Genomic DNA, 13,219 nt, shown 5'->3' with positions numbered 1-13,219 from the left:
TTTGTTTATTTACATCTTATTTTATTTATCTTCATAGTGTTTCATTGTTTTCTGCAAGCCTATAGTTTGTTAGATTAATTCCTAGGTTATATATATAGCTATTCATTGCTAGTATTTATAAATGCAATGGATTCTTGTATATTGATCTTTTATTGAGCATCCTTTCTAAACTCATTATTAATTCTGACAATTTATTTGTACATTATTTGGATTTTCTCTGTATGCAATCAATAATCTGTTCCTAATTCCTTTTTAATTCTTATACCTTTTATTTCTCCTTCTTGCCTTACTGCACCAGCTACTTTGTGTACAATGTTGAACAGAAATGGACATATTAGCCTGGTTCCAAATCTCAAATGGCAAAGATCTCATATTTTACTAGTAAATTAGATTACGCTGTATACTTTTTGTATACTTCCCCAGATTTGTTCTCCACACTTTCCCACCAGCACTCTGGCCCAGGAAGTGGGAGTGGAGAAGGAGCTGGGATCCGTTGGTGCACCAACAAGCCTCTCTGCTGGAATGATGGAGTCATCTGCTATGGTGTCATCTCTGCTGCACTGGGCAGGGCAGCTTTCTAGAGCTTATTTGACAGATGAGAGTAGGCAACAGAGAGGTGAAATGACTACCCCAGGACACACAGCTGCTGAAAGAGAGAGCCCTGTTTCAAGCCCCAGTGCCCTCCCTCCTAGGTATTATGGCCTGGGCACAGCATGACGTCCAGGATAGAGGCCCTCTGAACTGGCCATAAAATGCAACAATGAAGTTCAAGACCAAGAGGTCCGCTTGGGACCTCTGTATGCTCAAATAGACAAGGATTTGGTTTATTTGATGTATGTCACCACTTTGGACAGACATATGGCCAAAGTCTTCAGTTGAGGTAGACAGGGGATTAGTAAACTAGTTGAAGAGGAACTTTATTTATGCCTTGTGGCTAAAGCTAATCATATGAGTTTTAAATGATAGTTCTACTTGTATACTATATCTGAAAATGCACTTAAATTTCGATGTGTATGAGTGACTACCAATGTGTATTGCCATTATCTTGATTACAGATGACCCTCAAACACAGGTTTGAACTGTATGGGTCCACTTATATGCAGATTTTTATCAATAAATCTATTGGAAAATTTTCTGACAAAACAAAAAATTAATGTGTATTAGATATACACAGGCTCAGGAAAGGGTCTTTTGTGGTGTGAGACCTACACTGATAGTTCAGCATGAGACTCTGGAATTGCACTGCCTGGGTTCAAATCCTGACTCCACCACTTAGGAGCTGAGCAGGGTGGCTTTCTGGCAAGCACTGGCTTCCTCATGTGTAAGATGGTGATGATGGCAGTGTCTATTTCACAAGGTATCTATCATTTAAGGTGAGCCTTCAGTGAGGCTGTGCTATGTAAGGTGGTCAGCATGGGGCCTGGCAAACAGGAGGTACTCCATAAAGGTACCTAGTACCATAATTAGCACACAGACTCTCACTTAAACTTACAAAGCATTATCTTTGCAGCCAGCATATCAACAAATTGTTCTCCCGCAATTGTAGACATGAATAATAACTCAGTCTGCAGCTCTGGTGTCTAAGCTCCTAGATGCCTGTTACCTTTGCAAAGCCAGCCTCTACATCTTGTGCATCTCTATATCCTCCCCCACCCCCATCCTGCCCCAGGTGCAGTGCTTAGCATTGGAAGGGTCTCTACAATGGTCTGCCCACTTGAACTGAAAATGCCGTCCATCAACTGGGGAACATTGTTCCAGAGGGATGGCACAATGGCAATGTCTGGGCATAGGGCCAAGGAAAATGAAGCCAGGAGGACCTTCCTGGACATACACCCAACTGTGACTTCAGCAATACCCTTTCTGACTAAAGGTGGTCCCTTCAGGGAACTTTCAGGACATGTAATAATTGATGGAATGCTGATGACACAAGATTTAATACAACTTATCCTGGGTAGATCACTTAGACCCTCACTGACGCAATTCTCTTCTTAAAAAATAGGAATAAAAAAAAGACATGCCTTTTCAGGTTCTTATAAGGATCAAATTAGCTCATGAGTGTGATACTCTACAAATGTAGACTCTCTCCCTTTCACTCTCTCACATGTATATACACACATATACATGGCTTACTAGGAATTGTTTTTTCCATCTTCCCATCCTGACAGGCTGGTGGGAACATAGGAGGGCCCTGAAATCCCTTTTCCCTACATTAATTGATCCTGTAAAGCTCCCCTCCTGATTTCAGCCTCCAGAGAGAAAGGGCCCGCATGCTACTTTCTGGGCAGAAGGAGATGGATGGTTAAATATGGTGGTGTTGGTCCTCAGGACTCATCACCCTAATCAGCTCAGGCAGGAGACATTTTTCATGTGGGAGTTTCATGAGCAAAAGATACTCCCTTTCTAAGGGCACACACTTCAGAGCTTAGTGCAGAGTGAAGCTCAGCTGTTTGCCCTGGCGGGGAGAGAGCGCACTCCTAACTCCATCCTCCCTGTGCCTGAGTGCAGGCAGCTCCAGGTCAGCTCTGATTCATCAGGGCTCTGCTCTCCTCTGGCTTCTCAACTGGCCCCTGGCATGAGCTCCACTTCTAGCATTGTCATTTACAATGCTCAATAAATAATAGCAGCAGCAGTAGTAATAATGTTAATAATAACAATGATAGGAGGAGCTGAAGATGGCAGTGTGAGCAGGGCGGTGGAAATCTCCTCCCAAAACCATATATATTTTTGAAAATACAACAAATACAACTACTCCTAAAAGAGAGACCAGAAGATACAGTACAACAGCCAGGCTACATCTACATCTGTGAGAACTCATCATCTCATGAAAAGGGTAAGATACAAAGCTGTGACCCGGCAGGACCCAAGCACTCGCCCCACCCCAGCTCACCAGCGGGAGGAAAGGAGTTGGAGTGGGGAGGGAGTGGCAGGACAGGACTGCTAAATAACCAGCCCTATTAATCTTCACTGGGAGCACAGACACACATTGCATGGTGTACTGGATGTTAGAGAAACAGAAAAGTAAAATCCAAGATGGAAAGGGTGGGTGGGTCCCCACAGCTGGCTCCCCTGGGACAAAAGAAAAGCAGGCACTTTTTAAAAGTTTCAAAGGGACAAGGGCTTAAAAGCTGGACAAAATCATCCTGGCACACTTAGCCCAGCAGGCTGGGGATCCTAAGGAACTTCAGGAGCTCCAACCCCCTGGGGGATAACCCAGCCCCGAAGTCCCTCACAGCGATAAGCAGCCTGCCATTCATTCCCCCCGGCTGGTGCTGCAAGCAAACTAGCTGACCCGCCACAGCTGCAGAGCAGCCAGAGAGCAGCCCCACCCACAGCAACCACACCAAGTCTCCTCCCAGCATGCAGCTAACAACAGAGACCCAGAGGCTGCTGCCGGTGTGTAGCTGCCCAGCACAGACAGAGAAAGCCAGAGCAAGGTCTGGAGGGCACGAGGGGGCATTGTTCACACAGAAGAACACACCCTACACATCTGCCACCCCCCACAGGGCTCTGGACTACCCCAAGGGCTGCCCCACCCAAGGCAGCTCAGGAGATTATCCCAGTGACTGCTCCCACTGTGCAGGTAACTGGCACATGCAGCGGAAGCTGGAGGAAGGTCTGGAAGGCATGAAGGGGCACCATTCTCACAGGAGAACACACTTACCGTGCTGGCGACCCCCGCAGTACTCTAGGCCAGCCTGAGGGTGGCCCTGCCTATGGCAGCTCGGGATTATCCCAGAAACTGCTCCCAGTGTGCGGGTAACTGACACATGCAGCAGAGAAGGGCAAGGTGACCAGCAAGCAGGAAGGGACTTTGTTCTCTCAGCTGACACACATGCTACCTGCCTGCAACCACTTCTATCGCCATGAAAAGGCAGAAGAATCTGGTCCAGTCAGAAATCACTCAGACAACCCCAGAGAGAGGGCCTGGTGAGATAGATATAACCAATCTCCTGTAAAAGAATTCAAAATAAACGTCATAAGCATGCTGATGGACCTGCAGAAGAAGATGAAAGAGCTAAGAGATGAAGTCCAGAGAGAGATAACAGAAATGAAACAATCTATAGAAGGACTTAAGAGCAGACTGGATCAGGTACAAGAGACTGTTAATGGAATAGAAATGAGAGAACAGGAATACAGAGAAGCTGAGGCAGAGAGAGATAAAAGGATCTCTAGGAAAGAAAGAATATTAAGAGAACTGTGTGACCAACCCAAACAGAACAATATTCACATTATAGGAGTACCAGAAGAAGAATAAGAGATAAAAAGGGATAGAGAGTGTCATTGAAGAAATGATTGCTGAAAACTTCCCCAAGCTGGGGAAGGAAATAATCTCTCAGATCATGGAAGCCCACAGATCTCCCAACATAAGGGACCCAAGGAGAACAACAGAAAGACACATAATAATTAAAATGGCAAAGATCAAAGACAAAGACAGAGTATTAAAGGCAGCCAGAGAGAGAAAAAAAGATCACCTACAAAGGAAAACCCATCAGGCTATCATCAGACTTCTCAACAGAAATCTTATAGGCCAGAAGAGAATGGCATCATATATTTAATGCAATGAAACAGAAGGGCCTTGAGCCAAGAATACTGTATCCAGCACGATTATCATTTAAATTTGATGGATGGATTAAACAATTTCCAGACAAGCAAAAGTTGAGGGAATTTGCCTCCCACAAACCACCTTTACAGGATATTTTAAAGGGACTACTCTAGAAGGAGGCATTCCTAAGGCTAAATAGAAGGGGAAAAAACCACAGCAAAGAAAGTAGACCAACCAAATACTAACTAAAGGCCAAAAATAAAATCAACTATCCACAAAAGCAGTCAAAGAAAACACAAAAGAATATAGAATAAAACACCTAACATTAAAAAAATGGAGGAGGAAGAATAAGAAGGGAGAGAAATAAAGAATCATCAGACTGTTTATAATAGCTTAATAAGAGAGTTACATTAGATGGTTAGATAGTAAAGAAGCTACCCATGAACCTTTGGTAACCATGAATCCAAAGCCTGGAATGGCAATAAGTACATATCTTTCAATTAACACCCTAAATGAAAATGCACTGAATGCACCAACCAAAAGACACAGAGTAATAGAATGGATAAAAAAGCAAGACCCATCTGTATGCTGCTTACAAGAGACTCACCTCAAACCCAAAAGACATACACAGACTAAAAGTAAAGGGATAGAGAAAGATATTTCATGCAAATGATAGGGAGAAAAAAGCAAGTGTTGCAGTACTTGTATCAGACAAAATAGACTTCAAAACAAAGAAAGTAACAAGAGGTAAAGAAGGACATTACATAATGATAAAGGGGGCAGTCCAACAAGAGGATATAACCATTATAAATATATATGCACCCAACACAGGATCACCTGCATATGTGAAACAAATACTAGCAGAATTAAAAGGGGAAATAGAATGCAATGCATTCATTTTAGGAGACTTCAACACATTACTCACTCCAAAGGACAGATCCACCAGATAGAAAATAAGTAAGGACACAGAGGCACTGAGCAACACACTAGAACAGATGGACGTAACAGACATCTACAGAACTCTACACCCAAAAGCAGTAGGATACACATTCTTCTCAAGTGCACATGGAACATTCTCCAGAATAGACCACATGCTAGGCCACAAAAGGAGCCTCAGTAAATTCAAAAAGATTGAAATTCTACCAACCAACTTCTCAGACCACAAAGGTATAAAACTAGAAATAAATTGTACAAGGAAAACAAAAAGACTCACAAACACATGGAGACTTAACAATATGCTCCTAAATAATCAATGGATCAATGACCAAATTAAAACAGAGATCAAGCAATATATGGAGACAAATAACAACAGCACAAAGTCCCAACTTCTGTGGGATGCAACAAAGGCAGTTCTAAGACGAAAGTATAAAGCAATCCAGGCCTATTTAAAGAAGGAAGAACAATCCCACATGCATAGTCTAAAGTCACAATTATTGAAACTGGAAAAAGAAGAACAAATGAGGCCTAAAGTCAGCAGAAGGAGGGACATAATAAATATCAGAGAAGAAATAAATAAAATTGAGAAGAACAAAACAATAGTAAAAGTCAATGATACCAAGAGCTGGTTCTTTGATAAAATAAACAAAACAGATAAACCCCTAGCCAGACTTATTAAGAGAAAAAGAGAATCTACACATATAAACAGAATCAGAAATGAGAAAGGAAAAATCATGATGGACCCCACAGAAATACAAAGAATTATTAGAGAATACTACAAAAAACTATATGCTAACAAGCTGGAAAACCTAGAAGAAATGGACAACTTCCTAGAAAAATACAATCTTCCAAGACTGATCCAGGAAGAAACAGAAAACCTAAACAGACCAATTACCAGCAACAAAATTGAATCGGTAATCAAAAGACTACCCAAGAACAAAACGCCCAGACCAGATGGATTCACCACCGAATTTTATCAGACATGTAGAGAAGACCTAATACCCATTCACCTTTAAGTTTTCCAAAAAACAGAAGTGGAGGGAATACTTCCAAACTCATTCTATGAAGCCAGCATCACTCTAATACCAAAACCAGGCAAAGACACCACAAAAAAAGAAAATTACAGACCAATATCCCTGATGAACATAGATGCAAAAATACTCAACAAAATATTAGGAAACCAAATTCAAAAATACATCAAGAGGATCATACACTGTGATCAAGTGGGATTCATCTCAGGGATGCAAGGATGGTACAATATTAGAAAATCCATTAACATCATCCACCACATCAACAAAAAGAAGGACAAAAGTCACATGATCACCTTCATAGATGCTGAAAAAGCATTTCACAAAATTCAACATCCATTCAGGATAAACACTCTTAAAAAAATTGGTATACAGGGCAAGTACCTCAACATAATAAAGGCTATATATGACAAACCCACAGCCAACATCATACTGAACAGCGAGAAGCTGAAAGCTTTTCACCTAAGATCAGAAACAAGACAGGGATGCCCACTCTTCTCACTGTTATTCAACATAGTACTGGAGGTCCTAACCAAGGCAATCAGACAAAACAAAGAAATACAAGGCATCCAGATTGGTAAGGAAGAAGTCAAACTGTCCCTGTTTGCAGATGACATGATACTGTACATCAAAAAACCTAAGGCTTTTCCCTCCTTCTGAGGTGTGAGGGGAACAAGTGCACACCACAGAATTCAGTTTCGGAGCATTCTGACCTCGGCCAACTCGTTGCTATGTGAGACTTTGGGGGAGTCCCTTAACCACCCGTATCCATGGGTCCGTCTTGGTCCCTGATGAGAAGCTAGCCCCACCCTGCTCGGCCATAGGGCTGTGAGGATCTGTGGGACCTTGGGTGTCACTGCACTCGTTCAGTTACCAGATTTCAAGTGCTCCATAGCCGTAGTGACTGTTGAGGATCGTACTGGACAACAGAGAAGCAGAAGTCTGTTTCCATTGCTCAGAAGGTTCTATTAGAAAGCGCTGCTTGAGAGTTTAATACCTGTTTACAGTTTTTTCTTATGAGGTAAAATTTGGAAACAATCTTATCAGCGGAAGTACGCTCATGCCCTACCCCAGTCAATGTCACTCCCCAGCCCCTGAGGCAACTGCTGCTTGATTGCTTTTTAACCATAAATCCAAGTTGCCTGTTTATGAAAGCCTTTGATTGGCATTGCCAAGGGTCCCTGAAAGCTTGCATCATTTTTTGCTCCTCTGGGGAGAACGGGAGAGTCTTGGGACTGATTTCCATCTTCTCACCTCTTCACTTCACTTGCTGCTTCTACATTAGCAAGCTACACAGAATAGACCCTGTCTCTGGTGACTTGCAGAGGGCCTGCCTGCCTCTGAATATATTTGACCACTTGGGACTGGGCCGGACATACTGCTGCTGTGTCCCTTTCGGAGTGTCTGACTGGCATTCCCGGGGTAGGCTTTCTGCCACCATTTGCACAGTTGCCGGGTGAATGGAAATGGGCAAGGAGAGCAGAGGCTGTCCCCTTCTAAGGAACTGCCAGAGAAGGGTTGGCTCAGAGGCTGCTGCTCCCGGCCACACCACCCACACCGTTGGCTGCTGGTGGCACTGTCATGCAGTGGGGATTACAGGAGATTTGAATCAAGTCTGAGCTGGAAAGCAGAAGCTGCAAATTACTTTTGGCTTAAAATTCTGGGAAAGGGGTAAGGAGCCACATTTTACCTTTTTGTTTCAGATCAGGTGAAAAAAACGGTCAAGAAGGAAAAGCCAATACACCTCTTTGCATAGATGTTATCACCACGGCTTGGAAAAATTCATAGCCTGCCCCCAGGTCAGCTGCTCCCACTACCTGCCCAGGGGGTGGCCAGAAAGGCATGGGTATTTTGACAGCCAGGTAGAAGGACAAGAACTGTGATTCCAGGGGCTCCTGAGCTGCTGGAGAATGACCTTAATTCACCTTTCCTGGGTAAGGGAAGAGGACTGCTGGGGTGGAAGTGGGAGGAGGGTACAGGGATAAATGTCACATCACAGTGCTCTGAGCCCTCCTGGGCCAGCAAAGGGGGTGGGGGCTCAACACCCAGCAGGAGGGGCCTCTGTGGAAAATCTGTGACCTCCCGCTGTCTGCTGGGTATGCTCGCTTCTGAGTACTGACTGGCAGCGAGGCTGGGATGAAAGGAAAGGGCCTTGAGACCTGGATCACAGGAGGGGAAGAGAGGGCAGCTCAGGACACTGGGGCCGGAGGGCAGTCAGGAAGGATGCAGATGGGAGCTAGCTGCCCAAGGCATTGCCGGAGGCGGCAGAGCCCTGAAGCTGATGGGAAGGAAGCAAGTCGGGAGTGGTGACCTGTCGAGGGAGTCGCTGGCAGCAGGAGGACCACAGATATCCCTGAAAATGCACGGTGTCCAGGCCAGGAAATGGTCGGTCAGAGTCAGATGTGGAAAGGGAGACCTTTTTGCTTCCTGGGCAGATCTATTAGTGAATGAGAAAGAGAGAGAGAGTGTGTACGTGTGTGTGTGTGTGTGTGTGTGAGTGAGACTGTTGGGGGCTCACCCAGGGGCCTCCATACTCTATATCAGAGGCTTCCACAGGAAATTAGGAAGTCCTCGAGGCCTGTGTTCAGGAAGGTCCCAGCCTCTCCTCATGGATTTCCCCTCCGTGGCCTCAGAATTCAAGCCTGTCCATGCAGGAGGCCCCTAGGCCTGCCTCTCTGACCCTTTCTGCTCCCTATACCCCGACACAGACTCAGAGAGAGCAAACTTTCCATCCAGCTGGGACCTCAGAGTTATCAAACAACTGTCACCAAACTTGGGTTTGTAACCTATAGTGGGCACCAGTTACCTACAGCTCAGCCCTACATATGCCAGGCAGGATGGTCAGATCTTACCCATTCAGCAAGAGGCAGGAATAGGGCGTGGAATAGGAGTAGGGCACTGTTATTATTGGGATTTAATATTATTAAATAAATGCTTTCTTAATTTTAATAGTTGGAGCTGTCCAACCATAGATTGGTAGGAACTCAGTAGAAAGGTAGTAAGCCCTCTGTCAGTAGCAATAGCCAAGTTGAGACTGGATGAACACTTGGCAGGGATGGTGTGTGTGTGTGTGCGTGTGTGCGTGCATGTGTCTGTGTGTGTTAGCGGGGGAATGGCAGTTCACACAACTTGGTTTGCACTAGATTAATGTTTCCATTCCTGTACCATCTTCCAGAATTTTTATCTATCTGTGACCCATTTAATTATTCATATACTATTTTTTTCTTTAAATAATTCACTCTTTTGGACAAATACATATTTAAAGAAAACTGGAAATTAGTACCCTAAAGGAAAGCCAGAATCGTGTGTTACACATGAAGATAATGTTTAAAAATACACCCCCATCACGATGAACTAAAACAGTGTTATCAAATCCTAGCTGGATATCATTCCCTGCTGCATGGCCTAGATCCAATTGTCTCCGGCAGGTTGGAGAGATGCTAGAGACTCGTTCCAAGTAATGTTTTCTCCTGAAGATCATCAGAAGGACTGGGAATGATTTGAAAATTGAACAGCTTTCTCCTGGAGTGAGTCCATCTGCAGACCCCCTGCTGGGGTGCTACTCCAGTCACTGGGACCAGTTGCCCCTTGACTGTTTAGTCCTCTCTGCAGCCTCATGTGGCCTGGGGAAGATACTCCTCACTTCTGTTCCGCTACCTGCAAAGCAAGGTGTTGGGAGAACAATTGCTAGAGTCCTTTGCGAAATTCCTTCCAACCTCGCTCCTACAGGATCCTGCGGGATTCTTCCATGCCTGAATGATTTCTTAGGTGGGCTTTCGTCAGGGAGGCAGGTGGGTTAGGGCTGCGTCGGTGCCCTGGAGGCTCCACCAGCAGCGCCTGCTAGCCCCACAGGAAAGCCCGCCTCCCTCTCGGGATTCTGTCTCCAACTCTCTTCAGAGTCTCTCCATGCCCCCTCCCAACCCCCATCTTCCCCACTTCCTAGTCTGGCTGCACTGAAAACTCCACGTAGGCTAAATGTCGGTTTGAAAAATAGTATTCCATTAACAGATTATTGTCTGCCTCCTTACTCAGGCCTCTGAGATGGAGCCTGTCCTTATTTGATTTGGTTCAGGGGCACTTTCAAAAGAAGGGGTGGTGGAGAGGGTGGGAGCCAATTTATCACTGAGAGTTAGACAGTCAGAGAAGCAGGTTTCATTTGGTGCTTTGTTTAGAACTTGGAAAAGCTCTTTGAAATATTTCTTCAGCAGGTGGTCAGCACAATGATGTCCTGTTAGGCACAGCACCCATGCCAGAATACAGCACTGCCTGACTTGAAGCAAGTCTCAACATGAAAATTATGCTGGAGGAAGGAAAGGTAAATTAGTTGGTAATTATGCACTTTACCCAGGAAGGGTTTCTGTAAGGAATACTTTAAACAAGCAATCCCTGGTGACTTCTAAATAAAATTCTATTTCTTCCCAGGGTGTGGTAGGGCTTAATAAGATGACCGTGTTTCAACCAGATGTATTTTGGAAGTGGATTTCCTCCTGGAAATTACTAATCTGCTTTCTGTCTTTATGGATTTGCCTATTTGGGGCATTTTACAGAAATGGAATCATGTAATATGTGGCCTTTTGTTGTCTGGCTTCTTTCACTTAGCTTAATGCTTTTATCCACGTTGTAGCATATATGGGAACCTCATTCCTTTTTATGGCTGAATAATACCATTCTATTGTGTGGATATGCCAAGTTTTTTTCACCCATCCATCAGTCGAGAGACATTTAGATTGGTTCTACTCTTTGGCTATTGTGAATAATGCTGCTATGAATATTTGTGCACAAGTTTATGTGTGGACAAATGTTTCATTTCTCTTGGATGTATACCTAGAAGTGGAATTGCCAAGCCATGTGGTAACTCTTAAGTTTAACTTTTTGAGGAACTGTTTATCACAGTAGCTGCCCCATTTCACATTCCCACAAGCAATGTACGAGGGCCCCAGGTTCTCTCCATATCCTCACCAACACTCATCATTGTCCTCTTTGTCTTAGCTATCCTAGTGGGTATGAAATTGTACCTCCTTGGGGTTTTATTTGCATTTTCCCAGTGCACACCTTGGACTTGAACCCAAGTCTTTCGATTTGCATATCACTGCTTTATCTACAATACCAAAGAACAAAGATGAGAAGCAATGATTTGGGGGAAGAAAAGCATGTTCGTTCACCATTTTCTCCTATGGTGTCTAAGGGAGATGGATTAATTCAAGCCTCCTATATGAAGACTAAATTGAGCACAGTAAGATGGGACAGTCTGTTTTAGATGATATAAAAAAGCTCAGACCAAAATAGACTTAAGAAGGTGAAGGCAGAGAGGATTCCATGGCAATGTGGAACCAGTTCATTTAAGACGCAATAGTAACAACAAAGCACAAGCTATAATAGTACCGCGTAGACAATAGATATTCATGCTTCCAACAGAGTACACTAGCACAGTGATTCTCAAGGGCGTGTGCCTACCCGTCTCTTCTCTCCTCCTTCCCTTCAGCCTTCCCAGAGGTCCCCTGAGCTGCACAGCCACCATCTCCACTTGGGCTGGGTCTGGTCTCCTGGGGAAAAATCAGTGCTGAGAACCCCTGCTCTGCATGTCATCACTTTCTAAGTGAATTACCAGCCGATTTAAGTCTTTTTCAAAGGGCAATTACCACAGTTTTTAACCTTTGAATCCTCAGTGCCTGGCATATAATAGGCTTTCAACAAATGCTTGTTGAATACATTCATCCATCCATTCAACAAATATTTATTCAGCATCTACTTTGTGCCGCGCACTGTTCTAGGTGAGGATTCAGCCATGAATAAAACAATTAAGAATCCCCTGCTCTCAAAGGGGAACACTCCTACACTGCTGGTGGGAATGTAAGCTAGTTCAACCATTGTGGAAAGCAATATGGATGTTCCTCAAAAAACTAAAAATAGAAATACCATTTGACCCGGGAATCCCACTCCTAGGAATTTACCCAAAGAAAACAACTCAGATTCAAAAAGACATATGCACCTCTATGTTTATCGCAGCACTTTTTACAATAGCCAAGATATGGAAGCAACCTAAGTGTCCATCAGTAGATGAATGGATAAAGAAGATGTGGTACATATACACAATGGAATACTATTCAGCCATAAGAAAGAAACAAATCCTACCATTTGCAACAACACGGATGGAGCTGAAGGATATTATGCTCAGTGAAATAAGCCAAGCAGAGAAGAACAAGTGGCAAATGATTTCCCTCATTTGTGGAGTATAACAGTGAAGCAAAACTGAAGGAACAAAATAACAGCAGACTCAGAGACTCCAAGAAGGAACTAGTGGTTACCAAAGGGGAGGGGTGTGGGAGAGCAGGTGGGGAGGGAGGGAGAAGGGGACTGAGGGGTATTATGTTTAGTACACATGGTGTGGGGGATCACGGGGAGAACAGTGTAGCACAGAGAAGGCACATAGTGGATCTGTGGCATCTTACTACACTGATGGACAGTGACTACATTGGGGTATGGGGGGGACTTGACAATATGGGTAAATGTAGTAACCACATTGTTTTTTCATGTGAAACCTTTATAAGAGTGTATATCAATCATACCTTAATAAAAAAATTAAAAAAAAAAAGAATTCCCTGATCTCAGGAGGCTTATATTCTAGTGGATGAGTGATTAAAGTATACAGATTTATGTTTGAGGCAATAAATGTGAAAGAAATAGGGAAGCTTTACATGCTACACAGAACAGA

The sequence above is a fragment of the Manis pentadactyla genome, chromosome 8 (genome assembly GCF_030020395.1).
Source record: "Manis pentadactyla isolate mManPen7 chromosome 8, mManPen7.hap1, whole genome shotgun sequence".
Lineage (NCBI taxonomy): Eukaryota > Metazoa > Chordata > Mammalia > Pholidota > Manidae > Manis > Manis pentadactyla.
This window is presented reverse-complemented; position numbering follows the sequence as displayed.